General features: G+C 37.4%; 1 protein-coding gene across 2 annotated transcripts in view; it reads left to right on the top strand.

Annotated features, from left to right (window-relative positions):
• Septin4 (septin 4) overlaps positions 1-23,478 on the top strand; it is a 385,838-nt gene that overhangs the window by 265,695 nt on the left and 96,665 nt on the right. Inside the window, exon 1 of one of the 2 annotated variants that reach the window (XM_067783164.1) lies at positions 10,965-11,029. The exons of the other annotated variant lie outside the window; for it this stretch is intronic. The gene's annotated coding sequence lies outside the window, so the exon portion shown is untranslated. Of the gene's footprint in view, positions 1-10,964; positions 11,030-23,478 lie in introns of those variants that run through there. 2 annotated transcript variants of the gene reach the window in all.

Here is a 23,478-nt window from a genome sequence, read left to right as displayed (position 1 = left end):
GGTGCAAATTTGCATACGCGCCTATGACCAACCGCCCTTTGCGCCCTTCTTCCTGTACTAGCCTCTTGCACTCCATCGGTGGAACCTCCGCAGCATGGGCCATGTAGCAGGATGCCAGGATAAGTGTCTGCTTGTGCCTTTGCTCAACGGCCACCACTAAGAGGCCCTCAGTAGTGTAATTAGGCAGCATATATGAATGCAGCTGTTTCCTTACCATTACTACAACTCGCACCCGTCCTTCCTTTTGCGCATAGTAAGGGCCAAATCCGCACGCGCTAAGTCCAGAAACCTTTTCTCCCGATGAGAGCCACGGCTCCTGGATCAGCGTCACGTCAAACGAACCCTCCTCAAGGGTTAGGAGGAGTTCGCTCGACGCCACTTTACTGTGTTGGAGGATTATCTGTAGGATTCGCAGCACAATTGGGCTGTTTGTCCACCTCCAGCACCTTCGTCGTGACGTCGTCGTCCTCCCCTTGCCCTTTGGGTTTAGAGTGTTCCAAGCCCCCTTCAGCCTCTTGTAACTGTTGTGCCGGGTGTTCCTCTGTGCGACTCACAGCACCATCTGGCTGTTGGTCCACTTCTACCACCTTCGTGGTGACGTCGGCTACCTCCTTTTGAGGTCCTTTTCGACTTCGCCCACTTCCAGCGTGGTATCCATACCTTAACTTTTGGTATCCATACCTTAACTTTTGGTACCGTGGGGATTTGCGCTTTATCCACCACCTCAAACCGCGCGTTCGTGCCTTGCCTTTGGAGGTTTGGAACTACTTCCTCCAGCCACCACAAGCTCGCGATGTTGTCGTACGCTATCATCTTCACACCATTCTACCATCCCCCCGAATCAAAGGTTGGAAGGGGCTTACTTGGTTATTCCCCCATCATCTTAAGCATTAAGCTAATAAGTTCCCTTTCTACAAATCTCCACCTTTCAGTAGTCATCTGTCCTAAAAGACTGCTACGATCAACCAGCGCCACAGTCAGTGACTGCTTTGCCACATCATTCATCTTCTCGGGAAAAGCCCGAGTTTTAGTGTTAACTCCCTTTGGCACCTCCGAGAAAGCCGGAGTCTTAGCTTTATCTCCCTTTGGCTTATCTCCTAATTCCGTAGTTGGAACTTCCCTCTGACTCGCAGCTTTCGAGATAGATGCTACCTCGCTATTGGGGCCCATCTGTCTTACAGCTTTGGGCCTACTTGTCTTGTCTATGCGACTACCCTTCCTCGCGGCTCTAGGACTGGGTCCTTTCTGCCTCTTGAAAGCAGGCTTGTCGCCTTCCGCCGAACGTTGCCTCTTCATTCTGCCATTCGACGCTTCTTCCTCCTCGTACCGGTTGCAGAACCGAGGGTTTCTCGCAGCAAACCTTTTGAACTGCCTTCGACCTACTTTTACCGCCTCATGGGACCAAGCGCTCGATCTCCACTTCTGTTGGGTCGACCACTGCTCCCAGGCGTTGGACTATTTTTTGTGCTGCACGGTACTCCGTTTTCATTTGTGTGCTTTTCCAACACGGAGTTCATTGAATCACCACTACTCTCGCTGCCCGAGTCCGACTCATCGCAAAATGCGTATTCGTCGTCCTTGGCTTGCGACTCAGTCCTCCTCTTATCATCTTCCTTATTACAATTAGGTAATGAGTCGTTCATCTTGTTCGTACGACCACCTGCCCGACAAAGCGGGCTCAGCGGTCCAGTATTATATACGGGGAAAGAACCGTCAGCCACAGCAGCGCCCCTTACTGTAGTAAGGCCATCAATACTTCCCCAGGTGGCCCGGTATCGGGAAGGCTCCGTTCGAATACAGCCGAATTTATTCCCTGACTGCAAATCGTCCAATAGGCACGGTTCGCATAACACCCTGGATTTAAGTTCAGTTACTTTTTGCTATATGCCGATGACTAGAAGATATTTTCGAGAGTTACCAATCTAACTGACGTGGCTAAAATTCAATTAGACCTTAATAATTTATACTTGTGGTGCCTGAAGTCGCACCTTTCGCTTAATATCAGCAAATGTTTTCATGTTTCTTTTTCAAAATCTTATAATCTTTTAGCATCATCTTACAGTACTTTAGCTCATACTTTGCAGATATCCAGTGAAATAAAGGATCTTGGTGTTATTTTTGATGCCAAGCTCTCTTTCAACAGCCACATTAATTTTATAGTATCGAAGTCATATGCTATGCTAGGTTTTCTTAGAAGAAATAGTTCTGAGTTCTCAAATGTATAGGGACATTAAAGTTGCTTTACACCACTTTTGTACGTCCCTATATGGAGTATGCATCCTTTATCTGGCGTCCATTTAATCAATTTAGGATAGACAGGATAGAACGTGTTCAAAAAGTGTTTCTTAAATTCGTTTTACTTTGCCTTGGCTTCACGGAACCAGTTCCCTCCTACAGGTCTCTATCATTGTTAATAAATCTTAAATCTTTAGAAAAAAGTAGGTCTGTTCTCTCGTTAACTTTTGTTTTTGGCATTATACAAGGAACTGTTGACTGTACTCACCTTCTGGAGCACATTTATCTTAATATCCCGCAAACGACACTGCGATATTCAAATACCTTTATTGCGAAAACTTTAAGACAAACAATCTTCGGAACGCCCCTTTGTCAATGGCTGTTAATGAATTCAATATAATATCTAATTCTATCGATATTGATTTTTCGGTCTCGAAATCATATTTTCTTTATACTTTAAATTTAATATAATCTATTAATTTGCTAAATTTTATTTACTCATAGTATGTAAGAATGTTTTTCATGTTCGCAGACTAATTCAAATCTTAATATATAAAAAACACCTGTCACACAATTGAGGCCAATGGACTCCTAAGCTACTGAACCGTTTTTGAATTTGTTTTGCACCCCGTGTTTAGTTTGGTCTAACTTGAAATATAGGATAGGTCTCTAGGGTCTCGAGATATAGGACAAAACGTGGACCCGGGTACCCCTAGAGTGTGTTTATAGAATATGGATATCAAATGAAAGCTGTTGATGAGTGCTTTAGTAGAGAGTAATTTTCATACCCCTGGGTGACTAGGGTATCGAGATATAGGCCAAAACGTGGACCCGGGTAACCCTAGAGTGTGTTTATAGAATATGGACATCAAATGAAAGCTGTTGATGAGAGCTTTAGTAGAGAGTAATTTTCATACCCCTGAGTGACTAGGGTCTCGAGATATAGGCCAAAACGTGGACCGGGGTACCCCTAGAGTGTGTTAAAGAATATGGATATCAAAAGAAAGCTGTTGATGAGTGCTTTTGTAGAGGGTAATTTTCATACCCCTGGGTGACTAGGGTCTCGAGATATAGGCCAAAACGTGGACCCGGTTACCCCTAGAGTGTGTTTATAGAATATGGATATCAAATGAAAGCTGTTGATGAGTGCTTTAGTAGAGATTAATTTTCATACCCCTGGGTGAATAGGTTCTCGAGATGTAGGCCAAAACGTGGACCCGGGTACCCCTAGAATGTGTTTATAGAATATGGACATCAAATGAAAGCTGTTGATGGGTGCTTTATTAGAGGGTAATTTTCATACCCCTGGGGAATAGGGTCTCGAGATGTAGGCCAAAACGTGGACCCGGGTACCCCTAGAATGTGTTTATAGAATATGGATATCAAATGAAAGCTGTTGATGAGAGCTTTAGTAGAGGGTAATTTTCATACCCCTGAGTGACTAGGGTCTCGAGATATAGGCCAAAACGTGGACCCGGGTACCCCTAGAATGTGTTTATAGAATTTGGATATCAAATGAAAGCTGTTGATGAGTGCTTTATTAGAGGGTAATTTTCATACCCCTGGGTGACTAGGGTCTCGAGATGTAGGCCAAAACGTGGACCCGGGTACCCCTAGAATGTGTTTATAGAATATGGATATCAAATGAAAGCTGTTGATGAGTGCTTTAGTAAAGGGTAATTTTCATATCCGTGGGTGACTAGGGTCTCGAGATATAGGCCAAAACGTGGACCCGGGTACCCCTAGAGTGTGTTTATAGAATATAGATATCAAATGAAAGCTGTTGATGAGTGCTTTAGTCGAGGGTAATTTTCATACCCTTGGGTGACTCGGGTCTCGAGATGTAGGCCAAAACGTGGGCCCGGGTAACCCTGAGTATGTTTATAGAATATGGACATCAAATGAAAGCTGTTGATGAGAGCTTTAGTAGAGGGTAATTTTCATACCCCTGAGTGACTAGGGTCTCGAGAGATAGGCCAAAACGTGGACCTGGGTACCCCTAGAGTGTGTTTATAGAATATGGATATCAAATGAAAGCTGTTGACGAGTGCTTTAGTAAAGGGTAATTTTCATACCCCTGGGTGACTAGGGTCTCAAGATATAGGCCAAAACGTGGACCCGGGTACCCCTAGAGTGTGTTTATAGAATATGGATATCAAAAGAAAGCTGTTGATGAGTGCTTTAGTACAGAGTAATTTTCATACCCCTGGGTGACTAAGGTCTCGAGATATAAGCCAAAACGTGGACCCGGGTACCCCTAGAGTGTGTTTATAGAATATGGATATCAAATGAAAGCTGTTGATGAGAGCTTTAGTAGAGGGTAATTTTCATACCCCTGAGTGAATAGGGTCTCGATATATAGGCCAAAACGTGGACCCGGGTACCCCTAGAGTGTGTTTATAGAATGTGGATATCAAATGAAAGCTGTTGATTAGTGCTTTAGTAGAGAGTATATTTCATACCCCTGGGTGACTAGGGTCTCGAGATATAACCAAAACGTGGACCCGGGTACCCATAGAATGTGTTTATAGAATGTTGATATCAAATGAAAGCTGTTGATGAATGCTTTATTAGCGGGTAATTTTCATACCCCTGGGTGACTAGGGTCTCGAGATGTAGGCCAAAACGTGGACCCGGGTACCCCTAGAATGTGTTAATAGAATATGGATATCGAATGAAAGCTGTTGATGAGTGCTTTAGCAAAGGTTAATTTTCATATTCCTGGGTGACTAGGGTCTCGAGATATAGGCCAAAACGTGGACCCGGGTACCCCTAGAATGTGTTTATAGAATGTGGATATCAAATGAAAGCTGTTGATGAGTGCTTTAGTAGAGAGTAATTTTCATACCCCTGGGTGACTAGGGTCTCGAGATATAGGCCAAAACGTGGACCCGCGTACCCCTAGAGTGTGTTTATAGAATATGGATATCAAATGAAAGCTGTTGATGAGTGCTTTAGTAGAGAGTAATTTTCATACCCCTGGGTGACTAGGGTCTCGAGATATAGGCCAAAACGTGGACCCGGGTACCCCCAGAATGTGTTTATAGAATGTGGATATCAAATGAAAGCTGTTGATGAGTGCTTTATTAGAGGGTAATTTTCATACCCATGGATGACTAGGGTCTCGAGATATAGGCCAAAACGTGGACCCGGGTACCCCCAGAATGTGTTTATAGAATGTGGATATCAAATGAAAGCTGTTGATGAGTGCTTTATTAGAGGGTAATTTTCATACCCCTGGATGACTAGGGTCTCGAGATATAGGCCAAAACGTGGGCCAGTGAATGCCTAGACAGTGTTTATACAATATGGATATCAAATGAAAATATATGCAGATTGGCCAAATTTAGGGCAGGACAACGTCTGCCGGGCCTTCTAGTAAATAAATAAAATACTTTTATCTATACAATAAAGTACGTATTAAAGAATTACGTCAAGCTACATTAATTCTTAAACTCATGAAAATATATATGCCAGGCTTGGGCCAATTTAAATAAATTTAGAGCCTATAGCTCACCGAGAAGTTACTTAAAAACCGATCACTTAATTCCCAATTTCGAAATTAGTATCTAAATATTTATTATCTAATTATTTCGACCCGTGCGCCACCTAACGGAATTTGTTTCCTTTTGTTGCATTGTCAAGGTGTTCAAACCTATGTGTAAAATTTCACGTTTGTAGCTCAATGAGAAGTTACTTAAAATCGATTGCAAGATTTGTATGAAAAGCGGACAAACATTCAACCGACCTAATATAAAGGAAGTAAAAATGCCGCTCTACATGTCGCTCATCATACCTGTCCTGAAGTATGTCTCGGTAAAAAGGTGGATTTTGCATAAGTAAATATTTAAAAAAAAATTGTTTCAGGATATGAAACAAACTACCTAACACCCATTTAAAACAAAATATCGTTTTTGTTAAATGATTTGCTTTAAAGTTGGTTTAAAGGCACCTTTTTCCGAGGGTAAAATTTAGGAATTTTTTTCAGCCCAGTACATTTATTAATAAATATTTAATTTTTGAAAGTACTTCATTGTAAATTTTTAAAATAGCACCGGAACATCAGACGTATCGTTTTCGCTAGCTTTATCAAACTATACACATAATATCTTATATGCTAATTAGAGCAAGGTTAGGTTGGTTTACTCTGACCGGCCGGTGAGGAATTTGTATAGACTGAAAGAGTCCATAGTATTATCAGAAATTTGCTCAGCGGCAAAACAGCCTTTCAAAGCTTTGGAGCAGAAGTGAAGTTAAGCTAATGGGGCTTTGTCTTTGGAATACATAAGACTAATCACCTTCTTCTTTTGTTGAGTTTTATCGATGTTGATGGTCCTTTGCTGGATATTGATCCGCGTCGTTCCGGAAAATATGACAATCTCGGGAGCGATTACGTGTGACTGACCTCCCCGTCATTGGTAGGGAAATGAAACGAGAAGCTCTTTAATAGTGGGATAATGATTGAGTCTTATGCATCTGTTGAATATTATTTTAAGCCATTCAAATGACCGCCCTACTCGACATTTGTAACATGGCAGGAAATATAGCATCTGGACCCGCCCATTTAGACTTAAAGAAAGTCAACTTAGTCACCAACCCGACACTACACGTTTCGTGATCGAGGTGTTAGTTTGTATATCTGCGTTTCGGCATCATCTTCCAATGGGAAATGTGTGTCGAGAGCTCCTTGAGGGACTCTACACATCTACACAACCATTTCGCGTTCTCTCTCTTTATTAGTCCCTACGCTATATAGGACTTTCTTCAAGCACGCTGTTCAGCTGGAGCACTTGATGTCCGCACGGAAATTTTAGCATGAGACTTTCCTCGCTTTGTAAATCTTTCTTTCTTCAATATGGCGGCTTTGCATTTCCTCTGAATATTCCAGAGATGCACCTTAACGTTAAGCTAATCGTTTATCAAAAATTTTCCACCGTTTCCATTGAAACACTTCGAAATATTATCGATAAAGAAATTATCAAGATAAATTGTATCTCGTTTTTAACCGAAACGAAAAGCATTCGTTAACGTTAAAAACGTTAACGAAAACGTGTTACTTTATGTTTGAATTATGCTGGCAATGCTATAGCCATGGTGAAGCCGTAAGGTGGCAACAACGAGCGCACATACACACACAAACTCTATGTAATTTGTTTGTGTAATTCGTTGGTGGTAATGTCAAAAATACTCTGAGAAATGTTCGTACTGTCAAAATTCATGAGCAAAATTGCAATCAGCTTGGCTAATCCTTTCACCTTTAATAACTCCGCCACCAATCAGCTTTGCCAGCATAGTTTGAATAATAATCAACATAAACGATTTGATTTCGTTTTGATATGGCAGAAAACGAAACAAAATCATTTCGTCAATTTGACGTTCTTAACGTTAATAAACGAAACGAAATGACTTTGTTTCGTTTATTAACGTTAATTATCGTAACGAAATGATATCGGTTCGTTGGATAAGCATGCCTGGAATATTATGAGAATGTAAGCTCTGTTATGCGCAGTCATCGTAGTCTTTTGTGGGAGGTTATTGGATTCCTTCAGCTCATCTTTAGGTTCGACGCTCATCTGTGACTATGACCAACCGCCCTTTTCAACCTTACTTTTCCACCTACTCCTTACACTCCCCTGGTGTCGGCTCTGCATGCGAGGTCCTCAGCTGTGCACTTAGGCAGTAATTGCAGATTTGACTTCTGACTATGCGGGGTAAAATCCGAATCTGCACGCGATGGGCTCACAAACTTTGCCTTCCGACTAGCACCATGTCTCCTAAATAAGCGCCACCTTAAACGAACCTTCCTCATGGACTAGGAGGATTTCGCTCGACGCAACTTACCTGTGTTGGAGATTTATCTATAACAACCGTAGCACCATTGGGCTATTTTTCCTCCACCAAGACCTTCGTCATGACGCCAATGTCTTCCCCTTACCCTCTTGGGCTAATGCTTTCGAGCTCCCTTTCAACCTGGCTCACTTCTAGCGTCCGTGGCGTAGTGAGGTTTTCTTGCGTCCGGCGAATGATATTTTTTTTGGCACCACCTCCCTCCCCCCATATATTACCAAAACAATATAATTTAATATATTCAAAAACTAATAAACCAATAAAGTCGTAGGCTGAAGATATCATCAGTACTCAACTCAAATACATATTTAATAATAATATGATTATAATACATTAGTAAAATTAATATCTACGTGCAAATTTTCCTTGTCTTTGAAGAAACAAACAAATCAATGATATCATCAAAATTTATCATTTCAAATTTTTCTTTTTCCACACTTAATAACGTTATAGCGATTTCACACAGAGGCTTAGTGAAATAAATAGTCAAGTTTTCTACATTAAATCCTTAATTGAACTCGATCTTCCATATAAATTTTCTCATTATTATCTCATTATTGCTTTATTGAATGCCTAATCGAGAGAAAAATCCAGTCGGCTTTGCTGGTATGTAACAATGTAACAAATGACAATCAAAAATAAATTATTTTCAATAATTTACGAAAAGTAGAAAAACACGAAAAAATTCAAAATGCTGCATTTGCTGCAAAAGATAATATGGCTTTTTCGAAGATAGGCACATATTTGGTTAGGTGCAACATCTATGGGTAGTTGCCCATGCATTTTATTTTGAATGTATTTATAGTTAAGAAGGAAACGGCTGCTTTCCATTTTAACTACTTTTTGTAAAAACGAAATATTTTTTTGGGGCTGCTGACAGATGTTGGCTTAATGAAGCAAAAGGCCCTGTATGAAAAGGGAAACTTAATTATTTCATTAAATATAATTGTTATTCGATTAAGTTTCTGTGTGAAAACGGTATTAGGTTACTTAGGCGACCTTGCCCCATCGTTGATCGTAAATATGTCAAAATCAGTTTTAATTTGCTGAATGAACGTTCAGCAGAGTATTTGAAGTGCCACTCGCAAGTTTGGAAAAACATCTTCTCCATACGAGATTATAAAAGTAATTCTAACGGAGTTTAAGCTTCTTTTCTACGGCGAAGTAATATTTTGCAGACACATATCTCGATAAAAAGTTCTGTTCCATCGATATCTGTATTATAAAATTCACCCAAGTTCCTGTAGTTTCTTTCTAAGTCGTTATTATCATTGTTTAACGAATTTCCAACGTCTAAGGAAGTCCAAATTTAAAATTAAGGTCATTTAATCGTGTAAATCTTGTACGTATTTCTTGTTGGAGAAGATGGAAAACACTATTCATAACGCGAGATATTTCACATTCTGTGGAAAAACCAACATCTCTAGCCAATTCTCCGGGTATTTTGCGGCGCCTTCTTACACGTTTTACTATATCAATATCCCATTTTTCACAAAGAGACTTCGCTTTTTCTATTGCTTCTTCACAGAGAATGTCTCGAATTTCAGATAATTCAGTCGCTAATGATTTAAGATCATGACACGCTTCTCTAAAATTCATCTCCGGATCTTGTAATTTGAGCTCCATACGATCAATCCTCCTTAAGATTTCATACCCCTCTTAGGGGCAAACATTTTTAAGATTCTCACTTCGCCCTGTGAAATTGTAGCCACTTAAAATGTTCAGTGCCACCCTGCATGACTTGAAAAGAACAAAAATTGTAACCATTTTTAGAAAAAAATGCAGTTCGTGTGGTTGTTCGCTGTCAACTGTGATCGCAAATTGCTTTTGAGTGAGCATTGATGCGACACATACGTACATATGTAGCATTCGCTTCAGCTTCGTGTTATTCATCAGCTAATTGACACGTCTGTTTTCTGCACCGTCAATAGCAGAGAGGGCAAGTAATGTTGCATTTTTGGCCATTCTTACGGGTATGTTGTTGAGAAAAGATAATGATGCCCTCTATTGAGGCTAAGATGATTTTCCAACAGAACACAACTTTTTGAAGGGTTGGCGTGAAGGCGACATTTTCGTGTATAAAAGAAAACACCATTACTGTCCTCTGCTAATTCTTCTAAGTGTTCTCCCACATTCTCTAGCCCATCGACGATAACGCTAATCGCTTGTATTCTGGCGCTCCATCATGTTTCAGATTCACGTTTGACAGTTTTTGTTAAAGTATTTTAATAAGAGAAAAAAAGATAAATATTCCACAACCTGTTGCAAGTGTTCCGGTTATTTGCATGCATTGTTTAGTATAAAAATTTGTTCCAAGGAAACAATATTTGCCAGAAATTAGTTATAATAAAAATACAAATTATCCAGGAAGTTATGCTTTGCGGACCATTTGGCGACTCCCTGTGAGTAGCGCCCGGGGCATGATGCCTTCCCCCACCGCTCACTACGCCACTGTCTAGCGTATTAATAGTTTTCTTCTCAGGACTTCTTAACTAGTGCGAGGCTCTTTTTAAAACTTGTTAAGAGTATGCGGTAACCAATTAATCAATGAATCACGTATTAAGTTAAGAAAATGATTCCTGCTCTGTTTGTTGCAAAACCCATTAAAATCAGTTTTTCATCCAAACCAACACCAATCATTCACAATCCGAGTCCATTGCTAACACAGCTGAAGTCATTTAGTTTATTGGGTTGTGACAATGCAGCTGCGTACATTTTTATTGTTCTACCGAGTGAATTAGCTTCATCTCTGTTGTAGCAACAAATAGACAACTTTGTTTCTAAACAACAAAATACTCACTCAATGTTGCTGCTATTTTTACTCTGCCTTTTGCTGTTTGTCTTTGGCGTAGTTGGCGCATTTGACTCAGTTCGTTCGGGCTTGCTGAGGTGTTTAAACGTGTTTAACGTTGTGATGTTGATTTGTTGTGTTAAAAATTTTGTTGAGGTAAACCTAAAATACTCATTGATACTCGCTCGTACGGTCGCATTTTATTTATGCACAACTAAAAAACAAAAAAACAAAGTTTTAAATGCACAACCACCTCTTTTTGGTTTCTGTGCAAAACACAATGAATTGAATATGTCGTTGTTTATGGTGTGGGTGGCATAGTTAAGATGGTGCGCTAGTGTGACGGTCGTGCACTACATTTTGTGATCACAATACAAATAAACTAAACACCCCTTAAAATGTTCGTTTTGCACTTTCGTGTGTAGTGGTATATTTGAAAATTGGAATTCGTACTCAACTTGCGTTTGCGTTCCTTTAAAAATCGGTAAACTCGTGTAGAAAGGTACGAGGTAGATGAAGTGCCGTACTGGGGTAGGCCAAGGCAATTCATTGTTTCGCATGAAGTTCGCGGGACTGTGAAGAAGTTATTGTTAATAAAAAAGTGAAAACAAAACTTATAAGAAAACAATTAGTGGAGGAAAAATTAAAAAAAAATCATGATAAGCAAATTATTAAATTAAGTACTACATTAAATATATGTTTATACGTACATATATATATGCACCTAAATTAGGTCAAAACATCTATACAAACTTATATATGTACATTAGGGTGTGTCGATTTGTATGGACGAAAGTTAACCGATATCGCGGCATCGATTTTTCGATAGGATTTGGGCTCAGGAAAAAAAGTTCCACTACGCATACCCAAAAAAATAATTTTCGAGCCTGCGAAATTTCATTTTTTCTTACTTTTTTCGACTTTGATTTTTAAGTTTTTTTTCATGACCTACTAAAGAAATGGGTAGATTTACATTATGGGACCAGGGGGAGGGTGTTGGGGTGGTAGAAGGGGGTGCGGGGCGACTCCCCCTTTCTAAAAATACCACCCCCACCTGCCGGAGGCTTATAGTTTGATTACAATTTTATATTAAAGTTACCATAAAAATGCAAGAAAACACAGTGAATTGAGCAAAAATGGTGCTAGCAGACTTCAAAATATGTATTAATACAAAACGACTAAATCTATTTTAATCACGCCTTTTTTTATTCCAGATTTTCTATTTTTTTTTTTTTATGAAGTAAACGTAATTTATTTTAAAAAATCGCATTTTTTAATTACAAATTTTAAATTTTTTTTATGAAATTAACATAATTTATTAAAAGTAAAAAATAAAAAGCGCCGCTTTATAAAATATACGTAAATTATTTAAAAAAAATAAAAAGCGCCGCAGCCGAAAATCCCGCGATTTTTTATTCCAAATTTTAAATTTTTTATAAAATATACGTAACTTATTTAAAAAAAATTAAAGCGCCGCCGGCGAAAATTTGGAATAAAAAATCGGGCGATTGTTTATTCCAAATATTTAATTTTTTATAAAATATAAGTAAATTATTAAAAAAAAATAAAAAGCGCCGCAGGCGAAAATTTGGAATAAAAAATTGCGCGATTGTTTATTCCAAATATTTAATTTTTTATAAAATATACGTAAATTATTTAGAAAAATAAAAATCGCCTCAAGCGAAAATTTTGAATAAAAAATCGGGCGATTTTTTATTCCAAATTTTCAATTTTTTATAAAATATACGCAAATTATTTATTTATTTTTATTCCAAATTTTCTATTTTTTCGTAAAATAAATAAATGGAGTTGAATAAAAAAGGTCCATTTTCCTCGTTGGTACTATTTAAAATTTTTTCATTCGTTGGATCAATTTAAAGCATCTGGTAACACCAAGCAAACAGTGAATTAGATAAAATGGCTGTATGCTTGTGTTCGCGGAAAGTAAACAAATAAAACATTAAATTTTACAATAATACGCAAATTTAAACAAATGCAAATAGTTGATTGTGGTTTTGTAAACATTATAAAGTGTACTTATGTATAAAATTCTTGTGAAAGTGTTCGTATGTAGATAAAAAGTGATATTTATACCATGGTAACTTTAACTACTAATTACTAGTAAATTATTAATAACAATTAAAAGTTACTTACTGATTCTCGTTGGGGAACTCCCTGAGAACCTATGTGCCAAATTTCAAAGTTCAAACCCCTTTGGTTTACGAATAAAACCAATTGGTCCCTTAATGTTTAGCCGACCCAAACAAATTTTCATATGTTTTCAAAAAACTGTTATTGCCAACGTTTTTAGCGGACATTTTTGGGTCGGACAAGGTATAAATGAAAATTTTACAATCAAATGAAAATTTTTGTAGTACCTAGGTCATGAAAAAAACTTTAAAAATCAAAGTCGAAAAAAAGTCAAAAAAATGAAAAATCGCAGGCTCGAAAATTATTTTTTTGGGTATGCGTAGTGGAGCTTTTTTACCTAAGCCCAAATGCTATCAAAAAATCGATGGCGCGATATCGGTTAATAAATCGACCCAGTCTAATGGACATGCATATCCACACATAGATACATACATATATGTCGTGCAATAAACCATTACAAATTTTCTTAATGTCCATACCTTCTCAAATGGAGGTGCTAGAACCTCATTTTTCGGTTTCCATAGGAAGTACATATCTGAGAAAAATCACTTTCGCTTCTTCTATGTAAATTTTATAACTATCAAATGGAAGATGACAAAAATATAGTTTTGTTGTTGCTAAGTTATTGCTTTATACATATATGAAACTATTTTTGAAGCAATTTTAATTCATTAAAATATTTTGAGAAGAATTGAAACAATGCAAAGAAAAAACACGCATCCCTCATTTCATTAGATTCCACAAAAGACTTCGATAAAATAGGAATAAGCGTAGCTGCAACTTCACCAGTACATACAATACAAAACCTAAACCAAAACATCGTGTACAAATTCCAAAAAATTAAATTTATTCAAAAGACCACAATTAATCTGGAACTGAACAACCACATGGTACAAATCAAATAACATAAGCAAAACTAACGTAACCCAGTTCCCAAACACAAATACCCATCAAACCCTATCCCGATTAGACATCAAAAAATACACCAGACTACGACTTGGACACACAAAGATCTCCCATCAATACATACTCAACAATAACCTTCCCAACACCTGTACTTACTGTAGAAATAACAGCCATCTCACAATAACACACATCTTCCTCGAATGCCCATCCTTTCATCATTCTAGAAGCCAGACTTTCCAATGCCTTAATCCAACCCACTTCCTTAATAATTCCTCCATACCAAATATAGAAGTAGTTATAAAATTCCTGAAAATACAAGACTTTATTTTCAAATTAAAAAAAAAAAAATCTTTTATATTTACAACAACCAAACTCTTAATTACAAAATGAAATATATGTAAATGAATAAGTATATATAAATTTGAAATTAGCTTAAGGCCACCGTAGCCATAGCTCTTAAGATTTTTCTTAACTTTTAATTTTAATTATAAGTTACAGCTTTTTATAATAATAGTAATAATTCAGCATCAGAACGGACAAGGCAACTGCTGTTTCGATAAAACCTTGTAAATCTATTCAAAGCTTTCGCTCCCGGGAGTGGAATGTGAACCCGCACTCCTACGATGATGTAAGATATAGATGTTTAAAAGGCGAGGCTCTGGCGACCCCAAGTTCCTCATAGAACAAGGATGTGGAGGGGCGTTATGGCCTAGAAGGTTTAATGTGATCATAATAAATTGTTCCCGAGATGGTCGGGCTAGTACCGGAATGTCGCTTCTTACCGGAACGTACCGGACCAATATCCACTAAGGGACTATCAACATCGTTAACACTCCCCAAAACCTTCGGGTAGTGTCCTTATCGCTAAAACAACAACAAGCAAAGACACGTCCTCCTGTAGCACAACTTTATTCCAAGTTGATTGAGAAGAGCTTCATCGGCTTCTTATCGATGACAACTGGTTGCGACGAGTTATTGCTTTATTTTCGGTTTATTATCTATAGCGAATAATAATCTCCGATTTATCGGTTTGGTACAGTCGAGTCACCGGCTTCTTATTGGTTTCTTATCAGCTTGATATAGACGTCGAAAACAAATTGTTAGGAATCCAATAAGAGATCGACAAATTTTCTATATAAAGTAGATAACCTGACGAATACAAATCGATATGGTTTCTATAACAATCGACAGTAAACGATAACAATTCGATAAATTTTTGATAAATTTTTATTAAATAATCGATAACTCTTCGATAACAAATTAATACAGTTTCGATTAAAAGTCAGTCACTGTTTTGTTCACAAATCTATAAATTTTTTTCTACAATTCAACAGTTTCGATAAAAAATCGCTACACTTTCGATAACAATTCAATAACAAATTTGTAATAATCCAATAACAAATTTATAATATTTCACTATCAAATAGATACATTTGTTTAACACATGCCGACAACTTTTTGATAAATAATCGATAGGTTTTCGATAATAAATCCATAGATTTTCGATAAAGAATCGGTTATTCACCGAGAACCCTTTTTATAGAGATAAACTTTATAAAACTTCACCCATAACACACCACATAGGAAAGAAGTTAATAATACCCTGATAACACTTCGATAACAAATTTATAAATCAACTTCACTTTCCTTTCCTTCCATTGATTTGCTGTCTGATTTCTTTCTTATCAATTTTACCACGTACATTATTCCCACATTACGAGACACTGTAGTGAATATTTATACTTACGCTTACATTTTTTATTTATTTATTTATTTATTAAGCCAAATTAGAATACAAAATCATACAGGCTAAGTAGAAATATGTGGTAACAGTAGGCAAATTACTAGTATAAATAAATGGCTTGCTTATAAAAAGGGTTTATTGTACTTAAAAAGCGCTCTTTTGAGCAAGAAACATCTATTTCCAAATAATCTAAAATTATATTAAACTCAATCAAGGTTCTAGTAATTGGAGTATTGATTGGATAAAGAGCTTTGAAAAGACGAACATTGAAGAATTCAGAGTTCCTAAGCGCTCTGGCAGGAATGTTTATGAAAATCCTCTCAAGGAGCATTGGGCAGTAAGTCGCACCGCGAAAAACGTCAAAAATAAAGGACAGCGACAAAAATACTGTTCTGCAGTGACTTTAAATTAATCAATAGGCATCTAGCTTCATAAGTCGGAATGGGTTCAGAGAAGCGTAAGCTGCGCAAAGCAAAATATAAGAATACTTCCTGGATCCGCTCGATTCTTGCAATCTGACACTGATAATACGGCGACCAAATGAAACAGGCATACTCAAGTTTAGAGCGCACAAACGCTGTATACAAAATCTTTAGCGTATGAGGGTCAGTAAACTCCGAGCTATGACGCTTAAGAAATGCAAGCATGGCATACGATTTAGAGATGCAAAGGTTAATGTTATGACGAAGTGAGTGATACTCACATTTTTTTAAGTTAAGAGTTAACTGATTCCTATTTCACCATGTACTTAAATTATACAAATCTAATTGCATCAATTCAGAGTCCTGCCGACTGTGAATAAGTGAATAGATTTTTAAATCATCCGCATATAGTAGAAAAATAACTGCAGAGATGCAAGAGCGCATGTCATTAATGAACAATATGAAGAAAAGTGGTCCTAAGATGCTTCCTTGTGGGACACCAGAACAAGCAACGAAAGGTGAAGACCTCACGTTGTCCACAACAACCCTACCACTGCGGTTTGGTAGGTATGATTCAATCCATTTTAGAAACACTTAGTGGAGACCCATACAGGCCAGCTTCTTAACCAGGACTACATGAGAAACCCGATCAAAAGCTTTAGAAAAGTCCGTATATACTGTGTCAACCTGACACCCAGACAGAAAAGCTGCGATGCAGTCATCAGAAAAAATATCTAAGTTAGCCAAAGTTGAGCGTCCGGTAAGAAAACCATGTTGCTCTGGACACACAATATTCTTAACGAAAAAAAGTAATTTTTCTTGGATTATGCATTCAAAAAGCTTTGACGTGGCGGAAAGTTTTGAAATGGGTCTGTAGTTGCTAATATCATTTTTATTGCCACTCTTAAAAATAGGTGTAATAAAAGCCAGTTTCCACGCGTCAATGAAAATATCCGAGGAAAGGGAGCTATTAAATATTAATAAAAGGGGATAAACAAGAGCTTCGCACTGCTTAAATAAAATTGCTGACAGACTATCAACATGGGTATTTGATGACTGTTTAAGTCGAGAGATGCCACAAACGGCATCATCAAAAGACAGTACAAGATTTCCAAAATTTATCGATGGTTGTATGTTGAAACTAATGTCATCACTATTATCAGGGTCGGACGCGAAGTTGGCCATGAAAAACTCAGCGAACAGATTTGCCGCATAAGCTGTAGTATCAACAGCTTTATCGCCAAGGAAGAGAGAGGAGGGAATATTCGACACAGATTTTTTCGAGTTAACAAAATTCCAAAATGATTTTGTATTTGTTTTTAAGTTTCCTTCTAAACTTAAAATGTAATTTCTGTGCAAAAATGTTTCTAGGCACGTGAACTTCCTTTCAAACTCTTTATACTTGTCGAAGAACACGATATTTTTACTATTTTTGAACTTGCGAAAAAATGTATTCCTCAATTTTCATCAAGGCTGCGTTATGCCAGGGAACTTTATACTTCTTTTTGGAAACCAAAGGAATAGACCGTTTACAGATGTCCACAACAATAGTTTTAAATATCTTGAAAGAACTGTTAGTGTCTAAGTTGTGAAACAGGCTCTCCCAATTAATTTCCGGAAATAGATTGTTCAAGTCAAAAAAGTTGCATCGCTTAAAATTAAAAGAAAAATTTGATTTATCATTACTGACTTTGGCAAATCTATAAAATTCAAAAGTTATGACTAACGGAACATGATGTATGTCAAACTTTGTAATAGGTGAGTCGCATTTAAGCAATGTGAAATTTAAATTATTTCTTAAAAATACTAAATCTAAGGTGCGACCAAGTAGATTTGGGTCACAATTAATTTGCCTTAAATCAATGCTTAACAAGTAAGGAAGGTTAAGTTCGGGTGTAACCGAACATTACATACTCAGTTGAGAGCTATGGTGACAACATAAGGGAAAATAACCATGTAGGAAAATGAACCGAGGGAAACCCTGGAATGTGTTTGTATGGCATGTGTATCAAATGAAAGGCATTAAAGAGTATTTTATGAGGGAGTGGGCCATAGTTCTATAGGTGGACGCCATTTAGGGATATAGCCATAAAGGCGGATCAGGGTTGACTCTAGAATGCGTTTGTACGATATGGGTATCAAATGAAAGGTATTAATGAGTATTTTAAAACGGCGTGGACCTAAGTTCTATAGATGGACGCCTTTTCGAGATATCGCCGTAAAGATGGACCAGGGGTGACTCTAGAATGCGTTTGTACGATATGGGTATCAAATGAAAGGTGTTAATGAGCATTTTAAAAGGGAGTAATCCTTAGTTCCATAGGTGGACGCCGTTTCGAGATATTGCCATAAAGGTGGGCCAGGGGTGACTCTAGAATTCGTTTGTGCAATATGGGTATCAAACGAAAGGAGTTAATGAGTATTTTAAGAGGGAGTGGGCCTTAGTTATATAGGTGGACGCATTTTCGAGGTATCGCAATAAAGGTGGACCAGGGGTGACTCTAGACTTTGTTTGTACGATATGGGTATCAAATGAAAGGTGTTAATGAGTATTTTTAAAAGGGAGTGGGCCTTCATTTTATAGCTGTTAGCCTTTTCGAGATATCGCCATAAAGGTGGACCAGGGTTGACTTTAGAATTTGTTTGTATGATATGGGTATCAAATGAAAGGTGTTAATGATTATTTTAAAAGGGCGTGGGGCTTAGTTTTATAAGTGGACTCCTTTTCGAGATATCGTCATAAAGGTCGACCAGCGGTGACTCTAGAATTCGTTTGTGCAATATGGGTATCAAACGAAAGGAGTTAATGAGTATTTTAAGAGGGAGTGGGCCTTAGTTCTATAGGTGGACGCCTTTTCGAGATATCGCCATAAAGATGGACCAGGTGTGACTCTAGAATGCGTTTGAACGATATGGGTATCAAATGAAAGGTGTTAATGAGTCTTTTAAAAGGGAGTAATCCTTAGTTCCATAGGTGGACGCCGTTTCGAGATATCGCCATAAAGGTGGGCCAGGGGTGACTCTAGAATTCGTTTGTGCAATATGGGTATCAAACGAAAGGAGTTAATGAGTATTTTAAGAGGGAGTGGGCCTTTCTGGACCAGGGGTGACTCTAGACTTTGTTTGTACGATATGGGTATCAAATGAAAGGTGTTAAAGAGTATTTTTAAAAGGGAGTAGGCCTTCGTTCTATAGGTGTTCGCCTTTTCGAAATATCGCCATAAAGGTGGACCAGGGGTGACTCTAGATTGAGTTTGTACGATATGGGTATCAAATTAAAGGTATTAATGAGAGTTTTAAAAGGGAGTGGTGGTAGTTGTATATGTGAAGGCGTTTTCCAGATATCGACCAAAATGTGGACCAGGGTGACCCAGAACATCATCTGTTGGATACCGCTATTTTATTTATATATGTAATACCTGCCAAGATTTTAAGGGTTTTTTATTTCGCCCTGCAGAACTTTTTCATTTTCTTCTACTTAATATGGTAGGTGTCACAACCATTTTATAAAGTTTTTTCTAAAGTTATATTTTGCGTCAATAAAACAATCCAATTACCTTACCATATTTCATCCCTTTTTTCGTATTTGGTATAGAATTATGGCATTTTTTTCATTTTTCGTAATTTTCGATATCGAAAAAGTGGGCGTCGTCATTGTCGGATTTCGTTCATTTTTCATACCAAGATAAAGTGAGTTCAGATAAGTACATGAACTGAGTTTAGTAAAGATATATCGATTTTTGCTCAAGTTATCGTGTTAACGGCTATGCGGAAGGACAGACGGACGACTGTGTATAAAAACTGGGCGTGACATCAACCGATTTTCACATAAAACAGTTAACGTCATAAAAACTATGCCCCTACCAAATTTCAAAAGGATTGGTTAATTTTTGTTCGACTTATGGCGTTAAAAGTATCCTAGACAAATTAAATGAAAAAGGGCGGAGCCACGCCCATTTTTAAATTTTCTTTTATTTTTGTATTTTGTTGCACCATGTCATTACTGGAGTTGAATCTTGACATAATTTACTTATATACTGTAAAGATATTAAATTTTTTGTTAAAATTTTGCTTTAAAAAAATTTTTTTTTAAAAGTGGGCGTGGTCCTTCTCCGATTTTGCTAATTTTTTTAAGCGTACATATAGTAATAAGAGTAACGTTCCTGCCAAATTTCATCATGATATCTTCAACGACTGCCAAATTACAGCTTGCAAAAGTTTTAAATTACCTTCTTTTAAAAGTGGGCGGTGCGACGCCCATTGTCCAAAATTTTACTAATTTTCTATTTTGCGTCATAAGTTCAACTCATCTACCAAGTTTCGTCGCTTTATCGGTCTTTTGAAATGAATTATCGCACTTTTTCGGTTTTTCGAAATTTTCGATATCGAAAAAGTGGGCGTGGTTATAGTCCGATATCGTTCATTTTAAATAGCGATCTGAGATGAGTAGTGCTCAGGAACCTACATACCAAATTTCATCAAGATACCTCAAAATTTACTCAAGTTATCGTGTTAACGGACGGACGGACGGACGGACGGACATGGCTCAATCAAATTTTTTTTCGATCCTGATTATTTTGATATATGGAAGTCTATATCTATCTCGATTCCTTTATATATGTACAACCAACCGTTATCCAATCAAACTTAATATACTCTGTGAGCTCTGCTCAACTGAGTATAAAAAGCTATCAATCACATATATTTCATTCAGGCTAGTAACATCACCCGCTATTAATGAAGAACTGGAAGTATCTTGAGACCAAATTATGTTAGGAAGGTTGAAATCCCCTAGCACGCCGAGATGATCGCCACCAATTTTATTCAGAGCGAAGGAAACAATATTGTCAACATGCGCTGTGTATAGGTTATGGCTAATGTTGGGCGGAATATACGATGCACACAGAAAAATTGAGTCTGGGGTGCCTCGGATGTGAACACAGACTTGATCAAGCAGCTCATAGTTATTATTAAGTGCAACCTCAGAAGCGTGATGTTTGCAATGCACTGCGATAAGAACTCCACCACCTCTAGCACATCCTGTGAAGTTAGCATTTCTGTCCTTGCTAAAGACGTTATATAACATGGGTTCGAAGTACTCCGCGCTATGAAAGTTGTCATTCAACCACGTCTCGACGATAACGAATACATCATAATTCTGGTGGGAACTGAATAACCGCAAAAGCTGAGATTTAGTTCTAATGCCAGCCATGTTTTGCATAATATTAAATTCTACATACAGCAAAACACTTTCAAAGACTAAGCTCAAGCCTACACTCTGGACACCCCCAAATCGTGAGCAAAGATTCAAAAACAAGACAATGACACTTTCCATGGCACTGATAGTTAAATACACTTTTTGGCATATTACACCGAAATTTCGCCAAACCAGAACATATTATCAAATTTGAAGATCAGATTCGGACACAAAAGGAATTCGAGGGGTTATGTAGCGCATCCCTTTAGGAGATTACAGCGCAATTTATAGCTTCTCCAACCAACTGCCAATCTTACCTACCCTTAGCGAGGCTCTGGCGATTCCAAGCTATTCATGGAAATCAAGTGAGTGGGAGGGTCTAGCGGTCGTGATGGCCTAGAAAGTTCAATGTGATCATATTAAATCGTTCCCGATATGGTCAGGCTTGTACCTTAATGATGCTTGCTACCAGAACGTACTGGATTTATATCACACCCCAAAACATTCGGGGTCTCTGCAATCAGTTTGTACTTCAAGAGCCTCAAAAGACAAATTTTTTTGAATGGGCCTAATATGTTTCCATATGAACATTTTCCAAATCGAAATGTGCAATTTTTTCGCGAAAACGAAAAAGTATTCTTATGGAAGTCTTATGGAAGTTCAAGTAAATATTTGAATAGAGGGAAGGAAAGATGTGTAAATAAGAAAGAAAAATGTATGCATAAACAAATGAGGATATGCAGAAGGATGCAATGTGGTCATATTGCATTAAAGATATACATACATATGTTGGCATACTGTCGGGAAAGTTTGAGAATCGCTTAAATAATTTTTACTCACTAAATTTTACAAGAAGCGTGCACTTTAAATAACCGATTTAACTGCTTATTCCTAGATATATAGCGCTTTTTAAGTCGTATAAAACTTTTTTGCAAATTAAGTAAATTAATCCTTTTTCCAATTAGCTCTTAATATAGATATCACCAATTTAGAGGACAAGTGAACGTTTTCTCCACAAAATCTCTTTCTTTGAAGAGATAATGAAAACTTTTCAAAATATATCAGTTTCAGTTAAATTTTGCAGGTGATCAGTAAAAGTGACACTCAAATTGATTTTAGTTATATGGGCTCAAATAATTAGCAGTTTCCCGAATGCAATCAAGAATTAAGATACGATAACTAAATAACCCAAGTTTAAGCGAATGCTCGACGTATACTAGGACGAAGTACATAAGAAGTTTCTAGGGAAGCCACAGAGAATGGTTATGGATGTGTACCTAGCAAACACAGTCTCTAACGCAGTGGTCGGCGCCAGACTTGATTTGTAGGTATTCTTCCTCTCCATCGTTCAGCCCTTAGCGAGATAGCACCCAATTAACACTGCGCACGACTGTCGCACAAATGTTTAGATTGAGAGAAATATTATGATGGGAAACGTGACTGGCAAGACAGCAATTTCATTCGGGGCTCACTATTTTTCTGCTTTGCAAAAAAGTGCTATAGAAAAAAAAATTTTCCTGAATGCATCTATTTTTTTTTAAGTTAGCTACATAACTTTTAAACATTTTGTACTTCTCTGGTTGTGGCACCTGTATTAGTTTCGGAGATATAATTTTTCAGGCGAGTGATCTTGCGCCTTTAAGCCGCTTTGACAAACCAAGATTCATGTGAATTTGCATGTCAAAATATCGACTATCCTTTGAGGTGAATACAACTTGATAAATAAAGGGACTTGGGTATATTTCAATCTATTTTGGAATCAAAAATGAAATTTTGCAAAAGTTTTGATATAAATGTTTTTAAAAAATATACCATCTGCATGCTGCAATTTTAACTTGACTTTGCTTTCACTCTGTCTAATACACCGACATTTTAATTTTTGCAGACCACTGCTCTAACGTTAGATAATTGGCATAACTCGGACTCGAGAAAATTATTAAAGAACTACACTAGCAATAGAGCCGAGAATGATTTGAGAACTATTCCAAATTCAATTTACATTAGGATTTCATTGGAGAAATACATTTCAGTTCGATTAGGAAAGTACAATTTTTATCGTTTGATAATTAGTTATTGGCGGCCACCGTGGTGTGATGGTAGCGTGCTCCGCCTACCACATCGTATGCCCTGGGTTCATGCCCCGGGCAAAGCAACATCAAAATTTTAGAAATAAGGTTTTTCAATT

Source organism: Eurosta solidaginis, chromosome 4 (assembly GCF_040869045.1).
Source record: "Eurosta solidaginis isolate ZX-2024a chromosome 4, ASM4086904v1, whole genome shotgun sequence".
Taxonomy (NCBI): domain Eukaryota; kingdom Metazoa; phylum Arthropoda; class Insecta; order Diptera; family Tephritidae; genus Eurosta; species Eurosta solidaginis.
Note: the sequence above shows the minus strand (reverse complement) of the source record. Positions and strands in the feature narration are given on the sequence as shown.